This window comes from Syngnathus scovelli, chromosome 6, assembly GCF_024217435.2.
Source record: "Syngnathus scovelli strain Florida chromosome 6, RoL_Ssco_1.2, whole genome shotgun sequence".
NCBI classification, from domain to species: domain Eukaryota; kingdom Metazoa; phylum Chordata; class Actinopteri; order Syngnathiformes; family Syngnathidae; genus Syngnathus; species Syngnathus scovelli.
The window spans coordinates 6,300,818-6,306,625 of NC_090852.1; the positions used below are offsets into that span (position 1 = coordinate 6,300,818).

At 32.5% G+C, this 5,808-nt stretch overlaps 1 long non-coding RNA gene across 1 annotated transcript in view; it reads right to left on the minus strand.

Moving 5' to 3' along the window:
• The window catches only part of LOC125970152 (uncharacterized), a 28,019-nt gene extending 22,211 nt beyond the window's left edge, over positions 1–5,808 (minus strand). The window contains exon 1 of the long non-coding RNA XR_011086950.1: positions 859–5,808. This is a non-coding gene — a long non-coding RNA (uncharacterized lncRNA). The remainder of the gene's footprint in view (positions 1–858) is intronic.

Here is a 5,808-nt window from a genome sequence, read left to right on the forward strand (position 1 = left end):
CTATTCCGCAACTTCCCGTTTACCAAAAATTCCAAATTTGAAATTCAACCAAATCTTTCTAAATTTCGTTTTTCTACTCTAATTTCTACATTGTTCAACCGATTCAACTCGTTCCAACTTTCAACTGTTCATCTTTTGCCTATCTATTCCACAACTTCCCACTTACCAAAAATTCCATATTTGAAATTCAACCAAATTCTCCAACATTTTGTTTTTCTACTCTAATTTCTACATTGTTCAACCGATTCAACCCATTCCAACTTTCAACTCTTCATCTTTTGCCTACCTATTCCACAACTTCCGACTTACCAAAAATTCCAAATTTGAAATTCAACCAAAATCTCCAAAATTTCGTTTTTCTACTCTAATTTCTACATTGTTCAACCGATTCAACCCGTTCCAACTTTCAACTCTTCATCTTTTGCCTACCTATTCCACAACTTCCCACTTACCAAAAATTCCAAATTTGAAATTCAACCAAATTCTCAAACATTTGGTTTTTCTTCTCTAATCTTTACATTGTGAAACCGATTCAATCCATTCCAACTTTCAACTTTACATCTTTTGCTTACCTATTTCACAACTTCCCACTTACCAAAAATTCCAAATTTGGAATTCAACCAAATTCTCAAAAATTTTGTTTTTCTACTCTAATTTCTACATTTTTTAACCGATTCAACTCATTCCAACTTTCAACTGTTCATGTTTTGCCTACCTATTCCACAACTTCCCGTTTACCAAAAATTCCAAATTTGAAATTCAACCAAATTCTCCAAAATTTCGTTTTTCTAATCTAATTTCTACATTGTTCAACCGATTCAACCCATTCCAACTTTCAACTCTTCATCTTTTGCCTACCTATTCCACAACTTCCCACTTACCAAAAATTCCATATTTGAAATTCAACCAAATTCTCCAACATTTTGTTTTTCTACTCTAATTTCTACATTGTTCAACCGATTCAACCCATTCCAACTTTCAACTCTTCATCTTTTGCCTACCTATTCCACAACTTCCCACTTACCAAAAATTCCATATTTGAAATTCAACCAAATTCTCCAACATTTTGTTTTTCTACTCTAATTTCTACATTGTTCAACCGATTCAACCCATTCCAACTTTCAACTCTTCATCTTTTGCCTACCTATTCCACAACTTCCCACTTACCAAAAATTCCATATTTGAAATTCAACCAAAATTTCCAAAATTTCGTTTTTCTACTCTAATTTCTACATTGTTCAACCGATTCAACTCATTCCAACTTTCAACTGTTCATCTTTTGCCTACCTATTCCACAACTTCCCACTTACCAAAAATTCCAAATTTGAAATTCAACCAAATTCTCCAAAATTTCGTTTTTCCACTCTAACTTTTACGTTTTTCAACCGATTCAACCCATTCCAACTTTCAACTGTTCATCTTTTTCTAACTATTCCACAACTTCCAACTTATGAAAAATTCCAAATTTTCAAATTTGGAATTCAACCAAATTCTCAAAAATTTTGTTTTTCTACTCTAATTTCTACATTTTTCAACCAATTCAACTCATTCCAACTTTCAACTGTTCATGTTTTGCCTACCTATTCCACAACTTCCCGTTTACCAAAAATTCCAAATTTGAAATTCAACCAAATCTTTCTAAATTTCGTTTTTCTACTCTAATTTCTACATTGTTCAACCGATTCAACTCATTCCAACTTTCAACTGTTCATCTTTTGCCTATCTATTCCACAACTTCCCACTTACCAAAAATTCCATATTTGAAATTCAACCAAATTCTCCAACATTTTGTTTTTCTACTCTAATTTCTACATTGTTCAACCGATTCAACCCATTCCAACTTTCAACTTTTCATCTTTTGCCTACCTATTCCACAACTTCCGACTTACCAAAAATTCCAAATTTGAAATTCAACCAAAATTTCCAAAATTTCGTTTTTCTACTCTAATTTCTACATTGTTCAACCGATTCAACCCATTCCAACTTTCAACTCTTCATCTCTTGCCTACCTATTCCACAACTTCCGACTTACCAAAAATTCCAAATTTGAAATTCAACCAAAATCTCCAAAATTTCCTTTTTCTACTCTAATTTCTACATTGTTCAACCGATTCAACCCGTTCCAACTTTCAACTCTTCATCTTTTGCCTACCTATTCCACAACTTCCCACTTACCAAAAATTCAAAATTTGAAATTCAACCAAATTCTCAAACATTTTGTTTTTCTTCTCTAATCTTTACATTGTGAAACCGATTCAATCCATTCCAACTTTCAACTTTTCATCTTTTGCTTACCTATTTCACAACTTCCCACTTACAAAAAATTCCAAATTTGGAATTCAACCAAATTCTCAAAAAATTTGTTTTTCTACTCTAATTTCGACATTTTTTAACCGATTTAACTCATTCCAACTTTCAACTGTTCATGTTTTGCCTACTTATTCCACAACTTCCCGTTTACCAAAAATTCCAAATTTGAAATTCAACCAAATTCTCAAAAATTTGGTTTTTCTAATCTAATTTCTACATTGTTCAACCGATTCAACCCATTCCAACTTTCAACTCTTCATCTTTTGCCTACCTATTCGACAACTTCCCACTTACCAAAAATTCCATATTTGAAATTCAACCAAATTCTCCAACATTTTGTTTTTCTACTCTAATTTCTACATTGTTCAACCGATTCAACCCATTCCAACTTTCAACTCTTCATCTTTTGCCTACCTATTCCACAACTTCCGACTTACCAAAAATTCTAAATTTGAAATTCAACCAAAATCTCCAAAATTTCGTTTTTCTACTGTAATTTCTACATTGTTCAACCGATTCAACCCATTCCAACTTTCAACTCTTCATCTTTTGCCTACCTATTCCACAACTTCCCACTTACCAAAAATTAAAAATTAAAAATTTGAAATTCAACCAAATTCTCAAACATTTTGTTTTTCTACTCTAATCTTTACATTGTGCAACCGATTCAATCCATTCCAACTTTCAACTTTTCATCTTTTGCTTACCTATTTCACAACTTCCCACTTACCAAAAATTCCAAATTTGAAATTCAACCAAATTCGGAAAAATTTCGTTTTTCGACTCTAATTTGTACATTTTTCAACCGATTCAACCCATTCCAACTTTCAACTCTTCATCTTTTTCCTACCTATTCCCCAAATTTCCACTTGCCATAAATTCCACATTTTAAGATTTTAAACTCAACCAAATTCTCCAAAATTCTGAAATTCCACCAAATTCTCCAAAATTCCGTTTTTCACCTCTATTTTCTACATTTCTCAAGTAATTCAACTCGTTTCAGCATAATTCGCCAGCATTCGCCAAGAAGTGATTCAAAGTCTTCGCCTTCACACGCAATTTCTCCAGAAATTGCATTTTCTAGTTATTATTATTATTATTATTATTATTCTATTTTATTCTCCACACTTTTTTGTCCCGCTTCTTCTTCCACATAGTTCATCCGATTCACTCCGTTCCACTTTTGACGTGTTCCAAATATTCACGAGATGAGCGCTTCCATTTTTCTCGTTCCGAAAATTTTCCGATTTCGCAAAATTCGCGAACTTACGACAAATTTTTCCCCATTCATTCTTAATGGCAGATTCGACATTTCACATTTACATCATTCCACTTTTTTCTACATTGTTCAACCCATTCAACTCATTCCAACTTTCAATTGTTCATCTTTTGCCTACCTATTCCACAACTTCCCACTTACCAAAAATTCCAAATTTGAAATTCAACCAAATTCTCCAAAATTTCGTTTTTCCACTCTAACTTTTACGTTTTTCAACCGATTCAACCCATTCCAACTTTCAACTGTTCATCTTTTTCTAACTATTCCACAACTTCCAACTTATGAAAAATTCCAAATTTTCAAATTTGGAATTCAACCAAATTCTCAAAAATTTTGTTTTTCTACTCTAATTTCTACATTTTTCAACCGATTCAACTCATTTCAACTTTCAACTGTTTATGTTTTGCCTACCTATTCCACAACTTCCCACTTACCAAAAATTCCATATTTGAAATTCAACCAAATTCTCCAACATTTTGTTTTTCTACTCTAATTTCTACATTTTTTAACCGATTCAACTCATTCCAACTTTCAACTGTTCATGTTTTGCCTACCTATTCCACAACTTCCCGTTTACCAAAAATTCCAAATTTGAAATTCAACCAAATTCTCCAAAATTTCGTTTTTCTAATCTAATTTCTACATTGTTCTACCGATTCAACCCATTCCAACTTTCAACTCTTCATCTTTTCCCTACCTATTCCACAACTTCCCACTTACCAAAAATTCCATATTTGAAATTCAACCAAATTCTCCAACATTTTGTTTTTCTACTCTAATTTCTACATTGTTCAACCGATTCAACCCATTCCAACTTTCAACTCTTCATCTTTTGCCTACCTATTCCACAACTTCCGACTTACCAAAAATTCAGAATTTGGAATTCAACCAAATTCTCAAAAATTTTGTTTTTCTACTCTAATTTCTACATTTTTTAACCGATTCAACTCATTCCAACTTTCAACTGTTCATGTTTTGCCTACCTATTCCACAACTTCCCGTTTACCAAAAATTCCAAATTTGAAATTCAACCAAATTCTCCAAAATTTCGTTTTTCTAATCTAATTTCTACATTGTTCAACCGATTCAACCCATTCCAACTTTCAACTCTTCATCTTTTGCCTACCTATTCCACAACTTCCCACCTACCAAAAATTCCATATTTGAAATTCAACCAAATTCTCCAACATTTTGTTTTTCTACTCTAATTTCTACATTGTTCAACCGATTCAACCGATTCCAACTTTCAACTCTTCACCTTTTGCCTACCTATTCCACAACTTCCGACTTACCAAAAATTCCAAATTTGAAATTCAACCAAAATCTCCAAAATTTCGTTTTTCTACTGTAATTTCTACATTGTTCAACCGATTCAACCCATTCCAACTTTCAACTCTTCATCTTTTGCCTACCTATTCCACAACTTCCCACTTACCAAAAATTGAAAATTTGAAATTCAACCAAATTCTCAAACATTTTGTTTTTCTACTCTAATCTTTACATTGTGCAACCGATTCAATCCATTCCAACTTTCAACTTTTCATCTTTTGCTTACCTATTTCACAACTTCCCACTTACCAAAAATTCCAAATTTGAAATTCAACCAAATTCTGCAAAATTTCGTTTTTTGACTCTAATTTGTACATTTTTCAACCGATTCAACCCATTCCAACTTTCAACTCTTCATCTTTTGCCTACGTATTACACAACTTCCCACTTACCAAAAATCCCAAATTTGAAATTCAACCAAATTCTCCAAAATTTCGTTTTTCTACTCTCATTTCTACATATCTCTACCGATTCAACCCATTCCAACTTTCAACTCTTCATCTTTTGCTTACCTATTCCACAACTTCCCCTTACAAAAAATTCCAAATTTTGAAATTTGAAATTCAACCAAATTCTCCAAAAATGTGTTTTTCTACTCTAATTTTCACATTGTTCAACCGATTCAACTCATTCCAACGTTCAACTCTTCATCTTTTTCCTACCTATTCCCCAAATTTCCACTTGCCATAAATTCCAAATTTTAAGATTTTAAACTCAACCAAATTCTCCAAAATTCTGAAATTCCACCAAATTCTCCAAAATTCCGTTTTTCACCTCTATTTTCTACATTTCTCAAGTAATTCAACTCGTTTCAGCATAATTCGCCAGCATTCCCCAAGAAGTGATTCAAAGTCTTCGCCTTCACACGCAATTTCTCCAGAAATTGCATT